This window comes from Athene cunicularia (genome assembly GCF_003259725.1).
Source record: "Athene cunicularia isolate RWA chromosome 10 unlocalized genomic scaffold, athCun1 chr10_part1, whole genome shotgun sequence".
In the NCBI taxonomy this organism is placed as follows: domain Eukaryota; kingdom Metazoa; phylum Chordata; class Aves; order Strigiformes; family Strigidae; genus Athene; species Athene cunicularia.
In genome coordinates, this window is record NW_020799112.1 from 19,609,544 (window position 1) to 19,627,613 (window position 18,070).

Below are 18,070 nucleotides of genomic sequence, written 5' to 3' on the forward strand. Positions count from 1 at the left end.
TATAAGCAGAAAGTTGGTTTTATTGTAAAACCCCAAACTACATTTGAATATTCCTGTGCTCTGCTATCTCCCATCTCTTGCTCCCTGTCAGTAAGCAAGATCTTTCAGTGGTTTGCTCAGTAAGAAAGTGGTTCTACATTATTTTCTACAGAGGTTTGTGCTGAAGTGGACTGGCTGTATAGAAGCAGCAACTTCTTTACATTCAGTAACCATACCATTTTCTCTATCAGCATGGAGCGTTTGACTTGTGTGACCTAGAAAATAACTTCTCACTCCCACTATGTGCTCATATACTGAGCTGAGATCTAAACCTGACCTGCAGTTCTGGGATGCAAACTCATGATCAAAATCACTGGATGCAGGAGGTCAGTGTTGCAGTGTCCTTAGTCTCTGGGGTGAGAGTCCACTATTTAAGGAGTAGTGTTGTGAATTCAAAACAGGTTAATGCTTTCTAAGGTCTGGTGAAGTTACAAAAACACAGTACAAAAGAGCATGTCTGTCTTAAATAAAAGCTGATTATAGAGCTCAATCCTGTTTCTATTAAAGTCAATAAGGGGATCATGCTTCTAAATTTCACCAGTCTGGGTCGGGGTCTTTTATAGGGGGCAGAAAAATTCTGTATGAAAAATTGAGATGCTTGGTTTGCAGCACAAGCAGTTAATTCTACTCTCGCAGTAATGCAATGCAAGTGTACTCTTTGGGGAGTTTATTTCATAAACAATACAAATGTAGTGGTTCTGTCTACAGCCTTTTATTCCCACACAACGTCTTGAACTGCATTGAGTACTGGGCCCTATGAAGCAGAAGGCTCACCTTCAGCAGGATTTGACACTCCCCATAGTCCAGGGACTGTGTTTTCATTGCAGTTAATAGGAGATGGGGTAACTAATATTTTAAGCCAGATCTGGGGCTGTGAATGTGCAGTAGAGTTTTGGGTGATTTCATTTTCTTAATTTGATTCTCTCAGTATGTGCACAACCCAGAGGTGCTTGGTTGTAAAGCTTGGAAATAGGCTCACCTCCTACTGTAATTATCAGAAAGACTTCTGATCCATCTGCATGCATAAACTGGATATTTGTATGTACACATGCATCCACCAAGCACAAATCTCTTGAGAATTCCGGCTCCCTTTATGGGTAACTTTTTGTTTCGTGATCCTTGCTCTGAATTTCTTGTTTGTTATTCCCTGTTTCCCATACTGCAAACTGTGCTGTGAACTTACTTAATAAAGGAGAAATGTAGCTCTTCACAGGAAGATTGTGATGAGCAGGCTGGGATTCCAGAGGATGCTGTAGAAACCTACCTCTGAAACCCATTTCTGACAGCGTCTCAGTCTCATGTAGCATCACCCTTGGCTGCGGTGAACTCCCCTCATCCAGACTGCCCTAGCTTGTGAGTTAATTTTCTTGTTCTCCTGTAACTACCCATGGATTTTCTAAGTGCTGAGGAGCATATATTGAAAGTACTTTAGAGAATTGTTAGCCATGTGGCTGCTCCATTAATTTGCATGGTGGCCCTCTGTTAGACCTCTGTATGTTGCTGTGGAAAAAAAAGTGCCCTCTGAGTTTTAATTCAGGGATCATAAAGACCTAATGTCACTTTTCCATAAAGGAGAGAGTAGCAAATGATTCCTCAGTGCATTCTGCCTTTGTTTTGCAGCATGCAAAGACAGGGAGGTTTATGACTTTATTTGTTCTGTAAAATCACTTGGTGAGTTCTGCAAAACATTGTTTACGGATATTTCACAACCTTTTTCCACATTCACAGAGACAGAAATTAGTATCATGGTGTGACCAAGTTAAAAAAGTGCTTGTTCTGGAAGAAATTAATAAACTATTTTTAGGAATGAATTCTGAATGTGTTAATTTGCTGATCATTATTAACCTGAGATTGGCAGAGAAGTGTCAAGCGCAGTAACCCTGCGCCAACAAGGAGAGCTGGAGAGCAGCTGAAGACAGACTGCTCAGCCAGTGCTGTTTTTTTCTGGTCTGTTCCCCTTGCTGTGGAAAGTCTCTCTTCTGGCATCAACTTTCCTTGTCTGTTTAGTAGTGCTAGTAGATCCAGAGGGCCTGTGTACCCATGGCTCGAGGTCCCTCTGCGCACGCATGCACAGCAATATTCCTGCCCTAGGTGCCGTTTATAGCGTTAGGTGTTGCCTTCAGAAGATTGTTTCCCTCCCACAGCTTTACCAAGGTTGGATCTCCTTCAAAGAGAGCAGCCTTCATAGTCCTAGCAGCCTCTCATCCATATAGCTTCTCTCTTTTTTAATATCTCTTCCTCTGCTTTAGCCTCTTGCTCACCTGTCTGCTGTGCAGCTTGCTTGGATGCATTGCTGACTTGGGAGCTCAAGACCAAAGCTTCTTTAAAGCTTTCTGTCCTAGCGTGAAGCTGGATACGTTCAGAGAATCCTGAATGTGACACTCTGGCTGTGAGTGTGTTGCATGGGATGGGCTGAGGGCCGTACCTAAGCCACTTTCAACTCTCTCTGTGCTTCCCATCCCCACTGGCCAAGGAAGCCATACATCCTTTTCCTGGTAAGTAAAAGAGTTCAAAGACATGCTCCTGTGGTTTCCTTCCTACCATTAAAGAGATCCATCTCTGTACATCAAACATAATTTTCTTTTGCAGTTAGTCAACTCTCTTGATTGTGCTCTTTGCTGATCTGGTAGTTATTTTTGTTGCCTCTGTGGAGGTCTGCTCTCAGCACACCCAGAGCCAAGGCTCCTGACAGGCAGCGCAATCCTGGAGTGCCTTGGCAAGCTGCCTGCCTCTGTCCTGCAGGCCCTGGAGGGACTCTCACACGTTTTGCTGCTTACTTTCCTCTTTCCTAGAGATCTAACACAATTTTGCAAGTAGTCACTTGGAGCCATATTTCCCTTTGCCCTGGAATATTTTTTTATTTATTTTTAGTAAACGTTTGTGTTTCTAACGTTGCGCCTCCAGCAACGTGGCCTGGACTGAAGCCATGCAGCAGTCTGACAACCTGTTAGGCGAGTCTCCTATCAATTAGGCTGCAGCTGTCATAGGATCTATTCTCAGCCTCCTTGGTACGTGTTTGCAAATAACAGGGGCTGCTGTTTTGCAGCTCTTGATTTATTTTTTTTTTTTTCCCCTCCATAGTCAGTCAAGAACATTTCGTCCCTACAATTCCTCCTGTCTCCTTTGGTTTTGCTTTCTAATCATTTTCACTTTATTCTTCTAAGAATATATGCTTATCAAGGATATTCTTATAAGTGTCTGCTCTCTCTTTTATTTAATGCACTAAACAAGGAAAACCTCCCCCAAAGAAACAAAAAAAAGGAATACATCACTCAAGGCTATACCTTGATCCTTTAAATGTTTTCAGACTTTCTCCAAAGCATCCAGACTGCTGCTTACCTGTGGGGAGCTGCCATTTTGAAAGCCTGTCTTGCATGGAAGCTCTCCATGGGGGCTGTCTTGTTTCTGCTGACGTTTGAGCTTTGAGGTGATTGTGTGTTTTATTATCATGTTTGCCACAGCTGGAAAGAGAGTCCCTGACAATGTACAATCTGTTAGAATTCCCTCTTATACCTTCTACCATTTGCAGTTTTCTCTTCTCCTATAAAAATAATGAAAATTGCTCTGTAACTTTTTTTCCAGATGTTGCACACTGCATGGTGGTACTTGATGCTAATATTTCATTCAGTAATCTATGGAGCACAGCCCAGTTTGTATTAGACAGAGCAACCATGCTTAGGCATATAATTTTCTTGTTTTGCTTCCATGTGAAATGGGAAATCAGAATTGGGGTGTTCAAGCAAGGCAGAAGCACCCAGGGAGTTTCATCTTTGGACTGACTAAAAGATACAGTTTGATATTATGCTGTCATTTCTTTCACAAGCCGGGCTCCGGCTTTGCACAAAAAGGAAGTGAAAACTCTGAGTTTCCTCTCGATCTGTAGGTCCTAACAATGGGTTTCTGGCCAGCTTGCAGCTTTGAAGGCAGAGCCAGCCCATTGCAGTCAGATTGAAACAGTTAAGTTTCAATCAGCTTGTGCTGAATTGTCAAAAGTCCCGGCGTTTGCCTGGTGGGAGTCTGAAGCTTTTTTCTATCCCCACTAAACACACAATACTGCAAGGAGCTTCCCGTGCAGCATCGCTCAGTGTTTGCTCTGCCAGAATATCCATAAGGAGCTCACCTACTGCTGTAGCTGTGCTGGCATTCGGAGGCATCTTGAAGATTTTTTGTATAAAATTTCCCCAGACTAGCTGTGTGGCCCTGCGACGCTCTTGGGCACTGTAAGTGTTAATAGAGCACTGCCTGTTTATGCTGTATTTTCTGGAGTACAATAAACCCACGACAGGAGGGCTCCACCAGGATCCCGGCACTGGGGGATTTGGTGTTAGACCACCAAGGTATGGTGCAGCTGGCTCACGAGATCAAGAGGGGCTTTTGTGGGCAAGATTAGGGAAGCTGGAAGATGTAGAAGGCCTAGGCAGGGCACTGATGGATTGCCTAGTAGTGCATTAGCACCTCAGGAAGACCTGAGTGCTTTTGTGAGCCTCTTCCTAGGAAAGGTGGCTCTAACTCCCTTAGGAAGCTGCTGTTTAGACAGGGATGTAGGCTCCCACAGCACTTCAGGTGTTCCATGAAATAGTCAGAGATGGATCCCGTTGAGCGGTGCTGCAGATCTTTGGGCAGTCTCAGGCTGAGACATTTAAGGTTTTCTCAAGTACTTATTTAATGAAAAACACATTTCACGTGTATATAGCATCCCACATTGTTCCGGCTCAACCACTGAGCTTTCAACTCTCTGAAAGTATAAACATAGTTAGAACAAGCTGCCATCCTGTAGACAAAGCTTAGTTGGCAAGAAGATGTAGTTTATGCAGTATTTATGTTCTCCTGGTAAACAAAGACAAGTAAAATGCTTTCTTGTTAACATCAATTCAGAGGAAAAGCGAATGATGGCATTTGCTGTAATCATGTTCAATGTTCTGTAGGTGTCTGCGTGTTTCACCTTTATTCTAAGCTCTTGCTTATAATTTGCTTCTTATGTTTAATAGTGTGTGACTGTTTCTGAGAATGCAGTGTACGACTTTGTTTCAAGACTGTATTTAAGCAGAAGAGTTATTTCAGGATTTTATAGTGATAATACAAGTGCAGCAGGAGGACTGGTTAAATAAGCAGGAGGGGCCTGAGCTGACTAGTTTGGTGTTCATTTCTTTGTCAGCTGCCATTGGAATAGTGTTCAGATTAATGTGATTACTCTTTGCAGTGGCTGCAAGTTCACAGACCAACTGTGCACTTGTATCAAAGCCATCAGAATGATTTTAGTCCAGGGTTCCTACCAGAATTATTTATATAAAATGCATTTGAAATCCTATATTGGCCATTTACACGTGAGGATTTCTATTTCAGGAAGCTTTGGAAACAGCCAGGATCTTCAACTGCACCCTTTCCAAAAGATACAAGATCCTTTTAACATTTAATGATGGCTGAGAAGGTGCTTAAAAATAACTTAGAAGCCCAAAGGACATTAGTGTGCTCCCTACCAGTTACAGGACTGGACTATCAGTTAAATTTTGGATTCTGTTTGCATTTCTTGTCCTTTCTTCCTTCATGACCTGGGATGAATTGCCTAGTTCCCCTTGACAAATGAGCTTAATACTTATCTATTGTCCATATTTACATTATTACATTTAGGAGGTGATAGAATCTGAATTCATCTTCTCTGAGAAAAGAACTGTAAAACTGTGGTGGTCAGGTAGTATAAAATATATCCTTCTACATGACTGCACATAGTATTATCCACTGTATAATTTGCCAGGTATCGAGTCCATTTCACATGCAAAAAGTCCCTAGTTAATTATGGTGTAAATTCTTTTGGGAGGGATTATACTTACATATATATTTGTACAATATTCCACATAATGGCAAGCTAATCTTGACTGTATCATTTATGCTTTGCTACAATTTATACAATGTAGGTAATCAATTAGTCTGATTCTTCTGCATGCTGCTAAATGGAACAGGAACAGCTCATAATGGGCAGCAGTAAATAGACATTTGTATGTACACAGGTACACTGTGCAGTGGAAGAGGCATACAGGAGACAAGGTGCTGAAAAAAACAGCCCTGCATAAAACCAGGCATTCATTTAAAGGAAGAAAAATGTCGCTGAAAGCTGCGAGATTATTAGCATTACTATGCATGAGGTGTAGTCAAAGAAGATGTTACAAGAGGAAGAGAGACATTATTCAAGTGTCTAAGAAGACAGACCATCATCAGCAGTGGAGAGAGAAAAGACTTCCAAAAGAATAGCATAGCATTTCAAACATTAAATTATAAGGGGACTGAAGCTTTAAAAGGTCTGTTGGAGTTTCTGCATTATTTATTATTTGAGATTGCCTTTCCCCCAAAATGCTTAGGTTTTGTACCTTTCATACAGAACAGAAAAGTCCTTCCCATGCTTCTCAGCTTCCCAGGGCTTTCTGGACACTGAGCCAGCTCTAAGTTTTGAGATATGATTTAGTCTAAGCAGATATTGATTACCTGCAATGCTGCAGTGGGTTGGAGCTGCTCGTTAGTAAGGTTGGGGAAGCGAGAAGGATTTGGCTGCTGTTATGCCGGAGCTTGGGAAAGTTGGGCTCGGAATTTATTATTATTTTGTATTTTTATGGCATCCATACCTATGCGCTCCAGGCACTGACAGGATTTCGCAGCGCTAGGCGCTGTCCTTTCTCCAACACAATTGAAGGTCTTGTGGATACCTCTTTCAAACCTAGTACATAGCTGCACTGATAGTGCAGTCCCTCTGAGTGCAGAAGCTTGCACTAGGAAAAAGCCTGCAAAAAATACACTTTGTACCAGTTGTCTGAGCAAAAGAAGCTGCATTGGCAAAAAGAAACTTTTTTTTTTCCCTTTTGCTCATATTACAGCTGTGTCTACATTAGGGCTTTTGCTGGCATAGCTGAAAAAAAAAATCACACTCCTAGCTGACAGGGAGATGCTGTCAATTTTTTTAAATAGATGAGTCTGAAGTATTTCCACATGATGGATCAGTGTGTATTTCTTTGTGTGGGGAAGGGGGAGGGCTGAACCTGTTTTAAAATAGAAGTTTCTAAAATTGGTTTGCACAGATACCCTTAAAATGGCAAGCACTGCCCTTGCCAATAGCTTCCCACTTCCTGGCCCTCCTGTCCTCCTTGCCCAGGCGCAGACCCCAGCCCTGTATTCCCCTTCGCTTCCCCCTTGTCTGCCCCACAGGCCGTGTGTCTGTCCAGCTGGGGACTCTGGCCTGCTGTCCTTAGTTCTTCTGCCTGGTTTCTGCCCTGGCAGCATCGCACCTCTGTGCTGCTGCCTCCTCTCCAAACACCTTCACTGAAGCTCCAGTCCATCGCTTCCACCAGCAAGGGCTGGCTGCTCCCTGACCTGTGGGTTTCTTACCTTCCTCTCCTGCCACTGCTCCCAAGGCCTCCGTTGGGCATGAAGGCTCAGGCTTTGAGTACAAACAGAAGTCCTCCATAAGCTCTGACCCACTGCAAAATGTTTCATTTCCTGCAGACAAACTGCATGTTAAGTCAAAGAGAGAGGCAGAGGGATTTCTATTTCAAACAGGGAGGCAGGACCTTTCCAGAACATCTGGAGAATATTTGGAGGAAGAGACAGAGCTGTGATAAGATCATAGGACTAGAGGCATAAAGGTCGGTTCTGTTGCTGCTTGTCCTGATCAGACAGTTACTGATGTTTGCCTTGTTCCATCAGCTCAGGCTGGTTATGGAGCCCAAATCGCATATAAAACTGTCATACGTAGTAGCTCCTGTGGAAGGAATTGATCCCAGAGCTACTGTGATCTTTGAGTCACCTTTGGGCAAAAGTTACTGCTTTGGTGCCTCAGATTCTTCATGTATAAAATGAGACTTCACAGTCATGAGATACGAACCTTAATTTGATCAGACTGGAAGGGGAGTGAGGTCCTGTGGTGGTTGAATCTGCTGAAGTGCAAGGAATAGGGATTAGCTGACCCTCGGATGACTCACTCTTTTAGAAGTATAATTCTGTGAAAATAAGTTGCTAAATAACCTGCACACAGTGTGAGAGAGTTGAGGGGTCAGAGGCAAGCAGGCTCCTGAGCAGACAGCGGCCTGGGCAAACAAGTCCGTGAGTCACCCACATATGTCAGAACGCGTAGCCCCTACTGATGGTTATCGCAGGTAATCCGTTGGTTATACACCTGCAAACGAGGCATATGTAACAGTTTTTAAAAAGAGCAGTGAGAGGACTTGTTTCAATTTCTCTGAATATGATAGTTTAAGCATTTAAATAGCATTTAACCAAGTAACCCACAGCCCATTGGTATCAATTATTTGTTCAGAGTTTAAACTGACGTTTCATAAGTATGTTAATTGATACAGCTCTAACTTACTATAGGTATCTTCCTAAGTGCCAATTATCTGCCTCAACATTCCCCACAATTTAAGTTTGTTAGTAAGAAGCTAATTACACTAGTTTATTGCTGATGGAATTACATGAAGAGTAGATTTCGCTCTTACATACTTATTAGACCTCAATAAGTGATCCTTAGCAGTCTGTTGCTATTCAATTAACAAGTAATAACTTCCTTAATGAATCTAATTGAAATGCTTATTTCAGTCAGGCACCTAATATAAAGCGCTTTACTTTGAGCACTTTTCTGAGTGCTAGTCTTGTTTACTTAACAAGAACAAAATGGGGCCACTGAGGAAAACTCTGAGACTGTGATGAGAACTGAACCACAGTGGGTAAATCCCTGCCAAACATGACCAGAAGTAATTTGCCAGGTGATTTCTGTTCTACAGAAATATCACGGGAATAAACCAGACATTTCTCTCTCTGAGGGTTTAAATCCATGGAGGGGATTCTGCAGCATGAAATTCTTCTAGCACATTAGCTCTGCCTCCTGCGACGGATGTAAAAACACTTGCTGCTCCGCTGGGAGCTGCGTAGCTCAGCTCCAGTGCACTGCTGTGGACTCTGTCAGTGAGTTCTTGTTACAGTTCAGCTCTTTAAAAACTCACTCCTTTTCTTTGTGAATCTGTACATTTGGCTTAAGAGATTGATAGAACTATGACAATGGCTATATTTAATGATCTAAAACTATCAGTATAATTACAGCCCAAAAGAGGATATAACTGCAGGGTTTTGTACTGTTCCATGTACTTCAGAGACTGACACTACATCACCTTGAATTTAGTCTTTGCTCACAGCATAACCTGTGCTGAACTGTGTGGAGGGACCGTTCCCGGGGCTAACAAAACCCAGTTGCTATGCGGAGACAGATTCCCAACAGGAGCGGCCAAGGAGCGTGTGTAGTGTGTCTGGGGCTGCGCACACTGTACCTGGTGAGCTCCTAGGTTGGGAGTCTCCTTAATGGGGAAGGGGAGGGTTCTGAACTGGGATTTTGTAGTCTAACCTGCTTTGTCCATTTATGGGGTGGGAAGACCCAACAATGGTTGGCTTCTGAAGCTATTTTTGGTTTCAGTATTAAAAATCTGGTTTCTCCTGTAGTGAGGATTTAACAGACAAGACTTGTGCTTGTGGATAAATGCCAGGAAATCTTCTCAAGCAACGCTAACAAATTATTCCATTTGGCAACATTAGTATATGGGCAGTAACCTTTTCTCAAGAATTTTTAACAGATAGATTTGGTGTCAAAAAAACCCATAATAGGTTGTAATATCTCCTCCGGTCTATCAGGTTTGTTACCAACTTTTTAATGTATGCCTTCTACGCATTGAATTGGAAGACCTTATTGATCTCTTTGCAGCTGAACTGATTATTGGGGTAAGAGAGAGACTTCCTGAAATAAGCCAAGAGAAATTATTCATTTAACATATTCTGATTTTAGTAAACTTCCATTTAACCTCCAGGGTTAATTAAAAAAAAAATACTGCTGGTTGGCTGGCATAAATTTATTAAATCAGACAGAAACTGAGTTCAGGCTAGTACATTTAATGTCAACTTTTGTAATATTCTTGGGGAAAAAAATCCACACAGATTTATAAGTATTCATAATTGCTTTATTTTAAAACAACAGCCGTAACAGCAAAGCAACCCAACTAGGAAGATAACTCCCCAAATGAAAAATCTTTGTGCAACTTTGCGTAGTTCAGAAATACTTAAATAAGGCATCAGGGTTATTGTTTGAAACCCTGTCTTTATCATGAGGTATTTATTAGCTAGTTGGTGTCTGTGGCTGCTTCGGGTTGGAATTAGGGGATTTGGTATGCTTTCCAGAGATGCCATGGTTCTTCCCTGTGCCTACAGGGTGGATGATACACATCATAGCTGGCGTCTTTGTTAATGTCTGAACGGAGAGCAAGGATTAAACAGGCCTAACAGCTGAGGGGATTTTCAAAGGCACGAGTGGTATTTAGACATGTATCTCCTGCTGGTTTCTATTGGTTTGTCAGACGTGCTTTGAGATTCCTGGCTTGGTGTGGGTCTGTCTCCCCACTGCTCTCCCTGACCCTGTTACGGACAAGCTGCTTGGGGGTGTTTGATGGAAATCTGAGGAAATTTTCAGAGGTACAAATGTCAACACTCAAATTACGTTGATGGGATGGAGGATCCCGTGCTTGATAGGGAAGAGCCAATAGAGAACCATCCTGGAGAAGGTTCTGTCTTGTCACTCATGCTGTGACAAGCTTGGAGGTGAGATCGGGTGGCATAACAAAGGAACACTCTGAACTTTTGAATCTGGCTCCTCTGCCCCTGACTTGACCTTGCATCTGAAGCAGAGGGGAGTGGGGCTACGATATCCTATGAAGCAGCAGCCTTCACTGGAAGGACTTTATTAAAAAAACAAATGAGCGCTAAAATACCAAAGGGAGGCTTCGAGACAGGTTAGTTACTGTCCTGTGCAGGGCAAGTGAAACCATGTTTTAGAGAACACGAAGAGGAGTTTAAAAAAAATCCAGTACTGGTTTTAGATAGAAACTGCTGACATTGTTAGCTGTGTGGCATTTGTGCAAGATTTTGTTAGAAGGCAACATCATAAAGCTGTCCATTCTGTCAACCAGTTTCAGGGCAAACATTTTCTCCCCCCCCCGCCATCAAATTAAGATGACAGGTTTCTAAGTGGTTTCAGTCTGAAATGTGACAAAAAGTGTATTTTTGGCAACTGATCTTTCATTGTGTCCTATGTCATATTTTGTCCCTGCTGGCCTGGAAAATCTTATGTAGTTAGAGCCTTCTGAGGAGTATCCCCTCCCTCAGAGTATGGGGAGAAATTCTACCTGAAGTTTTGTTCCTGTGGAAGAGAAAATCCAGCCTTTTCCCAAGTACTGCAGTTTAACAGAAGCAGCAGGAACTAGCAAGGAATGCTTGTAATATGGAACATATCATGTACAGTAAAATGTCATTTTCAAGTGCTTTCTGAACTACCTGTCCCAGTAATGAAGCAGCTCTGAAATATCATGTGACTTTCTCAGTGGGTTGCACTCCATATAACCTCACCTTTGATCATGATGTCATTTCAGATGAGACTCACATGGACGGTGGTACGTTGTGCATTAGGATCAGCTGATATTCTCTAGGATCTGAAAAGCGAAGAACTATTTGAGATGTGCACTCTATGCTTGTCAAAGAGAAGTAAGTGCTGTGATAAAAAGAGTAGTTGGATATCCAAACTCACCACAGTCTGGGTAGAAGGAAACTTTACCTTTATGCAAAAAGACCTCCTTAATCTGAAAGTTGTTCTAGAAGGAATTTTAAAGAGGAGTAATAATTTTTACTGTCTTTCAGTTCAGGGTCTTAATTCAATTCAATGATTTCCTGAATGCTTCAGAAGCTCTAGGTGGCCCTGCTTGAGAAAGGGAGTTGGACCAGATGATCTCCAGAGGTCCCTTCCAACCTCAGCCATTTTGTCAGTCTGTGATTTTAATATTTTGATACTACTTACTTGAGTGTTACCGATAGGAGTGAAACAAACACCACGAAACACCTTCTTCTGCTTCTGTTAGCACAAGCAGCTCCCCACAGGATGGTGTCAGTGAGCGCAGTGGGTGCCTTATCCCATGCTGCTCAGGCTTGGAGGGAAGGGGGACCCAAGAAAGCTGGTTGATGTTAAAGGATCACCTCCTCCAAGCTCAGGAGCGATGTATCCCAACAAAGAGGAAGTCAGGCTAAAATGCCAGGAGGTCTGCATGGATGGACAAGGAGCTCCTGGACAAAGTCAAACATGAAAAGAAAGCCTACAGAGGGTGGAAACAAGGGAGGAATACAGAGAAACTGAGCAGCCAGGGATTAGGTTAGGAAGGCCAAAGCCCTGATAGAATTAAATCTGGCCAGAGATGTCAAGGGCAACAAGAAAAGCTTCTGCAGGCATGTTGGTGATAGAAGGAAGACTAGGAAAAATGCAGGCCCTCTCTGGAAGGAAACAGAAGACTTGGTTACCTGGGATATAGAGAATGCTGAGGTATTCCACAACTTTTTTGCCTCAGTCTTCACCAGCAAGGGCTCCAGCCACACCACCCAAGGTGCAGAAGGCAAATGTGGGGACTGGGAGATTGAAGAACCACCCACTGTAGGAGAAGATCAGGTTCGAGACCATCTAAGGAACCTGAAGGTGCACAAGTCCATGGGACCGGATGAGATGCATCCACGGGTCCTGAGGGAATGAGATGAAGTGTCTAAGCCACTGCCCATCATATTTCAGAAGTCATGGAAGTCCGGTGAAGTTCCCGCTGACTGGAAGAGGGGAAACGTAACCCCCATTTTTAAAAAGGGAAAGAAAGAGCACCCAGGGGACTACAGGCCAGTCAGTCTCACCTCTGTGCCAAGCAGTATCATGGAGCGGATCCTCCTGGAAACTGTGCTGGGACACATGGAAACAAGAAGGTGGTTGGTGACAGCCAACATGGCTTCACAAGGGCAAATCAACTTTTGAGGCATTCTATGATGGGTTACAGGGTTGATGGATAAGGGAAGAGCAACTGACATCATCTACCTGGACTTGGAGAGACATGGAAGGGACAGATGGAGCACTCGGTGGAGAAGGAATTGGCTGGACGGTCGCGCTCAAAGAGTTGTGGTGAACAGCTCGATGTCCCGTGGAGAGCGGTGATGAGTGGCGTCCTCAGGGGTTGGGGCTGGGACCGGCGCTGTTTGACATCTTTGTTGGGGACACAGGCAGGGATGGGGTGAGGGGTAACAGTTTTAAACTGAAAGAGGGTAGATATAGATTAGATATAAGGAAGAAATTCTTCCCTATGAGGGCGATGAGACACTGTCCCATGTTTCCCAGAGCAGCTGTGGCTGCCCCCTCCCTGGCAGGGTTCCAGGCCAGGTTGGACGGGGCTTTGGGCAACCTGGGCTAGTGGAAGGTGTCCCTGCCCGTGGCAGGGGGTTGGAACTAGATGATCTTTAAGGTCCCTGCCAACCCAAACCAGTTAATGATTTTATGATTTATTTAGCTTTTCTCTTGTGCATGGGAGCTTATAGCTACAGGCCAACTTATAGCTACACAGAATGTGGTCTAGGGGTGTCAGAGGACTCCACACACAAAATGTCAGCTGGTCTAAGCAAGTCTGTTCAGCTCCTATTGCGGTGCCTGCCGGAAAACCCTCCAAAACCCAGAAAAAGCAGAGCGTTCCCACAGAGGCATTTTTCTTACTCTGAAGCCTTGATCTCCTTATCAAACGTATGTGGGCAGAAATGATGTTACGGCTACGTCCTGTTACAGCAAATGCTTTTCTGCAGATGTGCATCCTATTTTGCCGTGGCCTTGCTCACACCTCCTTAGCATTTGCTTTCTGGGAATGTCTGAGTGATTGAGGGTGAAGGCCTGGCCCCATGCAGTTCTGCCGTCTCATTCGATGGAGCCAGTATTTCACCTGTGCTAACAGTGACAGAGACTGAATGTCGGAGCTGCATGCACAAGCTTTCACAGAAATCAATTCTCACATACAGCATTAATATTGGAAGTGCCTCTCGCTCACCTAATCGTTGGCCAGGCACAATAACCTGTGACTAATAGCCATTCACGGTTATACAGCACAGCCTGATTATAAAAATTTGCCATTAATCCGCAACAAAAAAAATCTCAAGCTGTTAATTGACCAACATGTATTCCTGAGGAAATCGTAGTAATCAGATGGATATTCATGGCACAGAAAGGAGAGATACAGCTAACTCGTGCTTTGCTTTTATGATTCATCGGCTCTGTTCTACTTTTGATTATTTTTTCCTCATGTGAGGCCAGTATTGTAAATCAAAGATTTGAGAAATAAGCCTGTGCTTGAAGTGACCCAAATTAAAAGCCAATTGCCACCTTTCTTCTCTTGCTAGGCAGCCGTCCATTTCTGTGCAGGAGCAGACGTATGTCACACAGCTACAGAAGCAAACCGGTTAGCTCATGGTCTGCCTTTGCCAATGTTTAAGGTCAGCTACTGGAAAAACTTACAGAACAGCTGTTACAGCCAGGTGGGATCCTGCAGAAGGGTCTTCACTGAGAACTGTTACTCTTTGCTCATTGTTGTGCAAGTCAGTAAGACTCTGCTTTGGAGAAACAGCCTGTGATTTGTGAAACAAGGACAGCAAGATGTGTGAAGGTCAGTTTTTGGGCTTGGGCTTTTTTTTTTTTTTTCTGGCTATTCAAGTTTTTCTGTTGTAAGCTTCCTTTTTTGTTGACAAATGGGGCCCATTCCTGAAAATAGCTGGGACAGCTTGTCCACATGGCAGATTTTCTTCTTCCCTACCCTTAAAGTATTAAAGGACTTTGAGCAACACTCTTTGTGATTGGCGTGAAGGGCAGAGGCACCAGTCTGGCAGAGAGGACACAGCATCACCACTGCAGCCCAAGGAGTTCTCAGACTTTACCTAAACATGGTGACCTTCTGGCATCTCTGCTCTGGTCAGCAGCCTTCACTTTAGGACACAGACATGGATCTAGTTACGTTTTTAATGAGCAGAGCTCGGAAAAGTTCTTGGTTGACTGTAGGAAAAAAAGACAGCAAGCAGACCGTAAATCAGGTCATTGGATGAATTCAGAATGCACTAATAAAATCAGAGCTTCCAATAAATTTCATTTCAGGCAGAGTAGAAACAGTTTCTCAGTTGAGAGTTCAGGACAGATTATAATTTCAGATGTGTGTCAGGCCAATGCAATATGTCTACAAAAATGCTTGCAGGCAGGCAGGAATGGCTGGTCCAGAGTCAGGTCCTCACACCAGTAGGTTTGAATAAAAAAGCAAAAATTTTCAGTTCTCTGAGCAAAGCTGAATCTAATTAAATATTTAATGTGGTTTTTTTCCTCCTAAATCCTTTCGTTTCTTGCTCTTTCATACTGTGATATGATGACATTTGAACAACAAATGCAGTCTTGGTAGGTTGGTCTCCTGGTACTGCTTTTTATATGAAAAGCTTGCACATCCCAGCTGAAGTCCAGATGCTGCATTTATGAAATATTTTGTCGTGATCAATTTTTTAAAAATATTTTTCCATCCCATGAAATTAATAGGTACCTGGGGAAATACCAACCAACTCCTTCCCATTCTGGCAAATACTAACCTTTCCCAGATGGAAAGGGATTTCTCTTTCCCTTTATTTACCTGCAAGATGTCCTTGCTGGTGCTGGGTATCACGGAGGGAGAAGGAAAAATAAGAAAACCTTCATAAGTGGAAAACGTTACAAACAGACCAACTGCACATACTCAACTAAGAACACTGCCTTGTGAGGATCCATTGCACTGAATAAACCCTGCATAATCTTCCGGGGTCACAGAGTGAGTCATTAGCAAGACAGCACCAAGACAGAAGCATCCTGATATTTGTAACTACTCTGATTTAAGACCCCAATTTAAAAGGCCATAGGTTTGTGCTGGCGGCGCAGTCATAGAGATAACTACTTATGGCTTTACAAATTGGTTTTCTTGCAGTCTTCTCACTACTATGGGCCTGCAGCCCTTTTTTTGTTTTGTCTTTTTTACTTGTCTGTGTTCTGTTCAAAATTATTTATGTTTTTTCTACAAAAAACAAAGCAAGACGAGAGATGAGCAGGAGGCTCTCCTCTGCTCTGATGTGCCCACAGCAGGACTGCGTGTGCCTCTCAGCAGCCCCGAGTGCTCGGGCCAACTCTGTGCTCTGGGCCTATGGTTGTGCAAGAGAGACTTTAGGATGCTTAAAACCAACCAGGTGACCCAGGAGACTCCTCAGAGTCTCTGAGGAGAAGAACTTTTTTTTCTCCTTTTTTTTTTTCCCTCATTTCTTGCTAAGATTTTCCTTATTGGTGCAGTTCCCTTTCAGAATGGGGAGTCTGTAGGTGGCTGCTTTGGCATCATCATTCAAAACAGAGTAGTTTAAAAGCTGCTGCTATGGCATTAGCCTTGGCTGCCACGTTCCCCCTCTGTTAGCAAAGGGAAAATTTTTCTTGTACTTATTTTTCTAACAAAAAGCAAATACTTCTTTTCGTAGACTTCTGTGGTGTTTGCACCCACCATGTAGTCCAGCAGAGCATGTCAGGACAGATGTCAGGTTACAGGGTTGGTGGGTAAGGGAAGAGCAACCGACATCATCTACCTGGACTTGTGCAAAGCATCTGACACTGTCCCACACAACATCCTTGTCTCTGAACTGGAGAGACACGGATGTGACAGATGGAGCACTCGGTGGAGAAGGAATTGGCTGGATGGTCGCGCTCAAAGAGTTGTGGTGAACAGCTCGATGTCCCCTGGAGAGCGGTGACGAGTGGCGTCCTCAGGGGTCGGGGCTGGGACCGGCGCTGTTTGACATCTTTGTTGGGGACACGGGCAGTGGGATTGAGGCACCCTCAGCGAGTTTGGCAACGACACCAAGCTGTGTGTGTGGGGTCACACGCTGGAGGGCAGGGATGGGCCATCCAGAGGGACCTGGACAGGCTGGAGAGGTGGGGCCGTGCCAACCTCATGGAGTTCAGCAAGGCCAAGGGCAAGGTCCTGCCCATGGGTCGGGGCAATCCCAAGCACAAATCCAGGCTGGGGGAGGAGTGGATTGAGAGCAGCCCCGAGGAGAAGGACTTGGGGGTGTTGGTGGATGGAAAACTGAGCGTGAGCCAGCAGTGTGCGCTGGCAGCCCAGAAAGCCAACGGTATCCTGGGCTGCACCCAGAGCAGTGTGGGCAGCAGGGCGAGGGAGGGGATTCTCCCCTCTACTCTGCTCTCATGAGAGCCCCTCTGGGGGCACCAACACAAGAAGGACACGGACCTGCTCCAGCAGGTCCAGAGGAGGCAACAAGCATGATCACAAGGTGCCTGGAGCCCCTCCCCTGTGAGGCCAGGCTGAGAGAGTTGGGGGTGTTCAGCCTGGAGAAGAGAAGGCTCTGGGGAGAGCTTATAGCGGCCTCCCAGTGCTTAAAGGGGCTGCAGGGAAGATGGGGAGGGACTCGTTATCAGGATAGGATGAGGGGTGATGGTCTTAAACTGAGGTGGTGGATTTAGATTAGACATAAGGAAGCAATTCTTCCCTGTGAGGGTGATGAGACACTGGCCCAGGTTTCCCAGAGAAGCTGTGGCTGCCCCCTCCCTGGCAGGGTTCAAGGCCAGGTTTGACGGGGCTTTGGGCAACCTGGGCTAGTGGAAGGTGGCCCTGCTGTGTCTTTAAGGTCCCTTCCAACCCAAACCAGTCTATCGCTGTTTGGCTAGACCCAGCCAGCCACTACATCACTCTGTTTAAGTGAAGGCTGGTTCGATACAGACTAACTGTGGAAAATGGTCATTTGTCACCTTTTCGATAAATACAGATAATTTCTGAACATTTGTGTTGTAGATGCACACGTTTGTCACTAACAAACATAGCTGTTTGTAATTTCTCCTGACAACCCTTCAAGCAGGTGTGCTTTGAGGGTACTGCCCCTTTGCAGAGGCAGCTCCTTTAGCCGCGCTGGCTGACACCTGCCCCTCAAAGGCACAGTGAATTTTGAAGTGGAAAAGCAGCACAGGCTTGCAGCCTGTGACAGTTGTGTATGTTTGAGTCAGTTCATATACACGGACATCAGATGAAAAAAAAAAAAACCCCACAGCATCAGTAAAAAGAAATCTGAACTTGCTTCTGCACTAGAAGAAATATATACTGAGGCATTATAGGTTTGGGAA

At 44.2% G+C, this 18,070-nt stretch overlaps 1 long non-coding RNA gene across 2 annotated transcripts in view; it reads left to right on the forward strand.

The window, feature by feature from the left end:
• LOC113483811 overlaps positions 1-18,070 on the forward strand; it is a 97,758-nt gene that overhangs the window by 66,683 nt on the left and 13,005 nt on the right. The gene's annotated exons all lie outside the window — the stretch shown is intronic.